The following is a 1,176-nucleotide window of genomic DNA, read 5'->3' on the forward strand; positions in this document are numbered from 1 at the left end:
CCATGAAAATATTGTCTGACATGAACCAGTCTGTGGTGTGAAAACGTCTGGAGACGTCTGACTGAATCACAGCATCTGGACGCAGTCTTTCTTTCTTCATTAGTGTTCCTGACGCCACCATCACGTGGAGTTTAGTGTTTCTGAGAGCCAACATGCAGCTTTAAACTTAGAGGTTTATTGATGCTAACATGCACAGAAATCCTCGTTTTGTTGCAGGATTCCAGCAAGCTTCAGTGAATTCCCACCATGCAGATCCACAGAGCTGCTGCTTCACACGATCCGAGTGTTTCTGGATACAGTTTGAGAGTTTCAGTGATTTTTTTTTCAAGATGAAGATGCTGCTTCTAACAAGAACTCAGGACTTCTTCAGAAAAATAACTTTTAGTTCAGTTTATGTGATATTTGACGCTAAATGAACTGTGATTGGTCAGTTTTGGACCTACCACGTCTTCAGCCAATGAGGACCCTGGGATTGGTGCTGCAGGATGATCTCCATCCTGCTGGAGTTGTCAGCTTTATCCGTGAAACTTCTCCACGCCGGCTCTGCCTGCAGTGGTTCTGCTCTCAGGCTGAGTCCTGGAGGCAGTTGTTCAGGAAAGTACAAGTTCTTTAGCGGCATTCCCTCTTGCCCCCCAAATCTGTTTACTCCCCCCCCCCCCACAAAATCCTGACTCTCACACTTGCTGCTCCTTGGGAGAGAAGTATTGAGCTGTTGTTCAAATAAAAGGACCTTGTTGTTTACCTGCAGCCTGCAGCTGAAGGCAGTGATGGTGGGAGGAACTCCCACCGCCTCCTGGTCACATTAAAGGAAGCCTCCTCTCTGCCTGAGCGGCGGCGGGCTCCGCCTCCAGTGAAACCTGCGTTTGAAGCTACTTCACGCGGCGCTGTCTTTGTGGCGTCTCCGTCTCTTCAGGAGGGTCTGTGGGACCCCGTCCTTTCAGGCATGAGGGGCTCAGCGGGGGCTCTCCCCTTCAGTAACAATAGCCGGCGACGGCCATTATGAAGCATGCTGGGATGCAGTCAGATCACCTGGAAGGCAGGTGAGAGCGATCAGAACGCTCCTCTAACGAGATAATCATCATCAGCATCACCGTCACCTTCACTGGAAACGCCCGCCGGGAGCTGCTCTCTCCGACGCCACGAGGAGCCCGCCCTGCTGCTGCGCATCTGGATGCT

The 1,176-nt window shown here is 51.3% G+C and overlaps 1 long non-coding RNA gene across 1 annotated transcript; it reads right to left on the reverse strand.

Moving 5' to 3' along the window:
• On the reverse strand, positions 1-955 carry LOC112151169. Its single transcript, XR_002920089.2, has 3 exons — positions 743-955; positions 444-576; positions 1-289 (listed from the first exon to the last, which is right to left on the reverse strand). It is a non-coding gene; the product is annotated as an uncharacterized LOC112151169 (long non-coding RNA).
• Between the last annotated feature and the right edge of the window lie 221 nt (positions 956-1,176).

Source organism: Oryzias melastigma, linkage group LG20 (assembly GCF_002922805.2).
Source record: "Oryzias melastigma strain HK-1 linkage group LG20, ASM292280v2, whole genome shotgun sequence".
Lineage (NCBI taxonomy): Eukaryota > Metazoa > Chordata > Actinopteri > Beloniformes > Adrianichthyidae > Oryzias > Oryzias melastigma.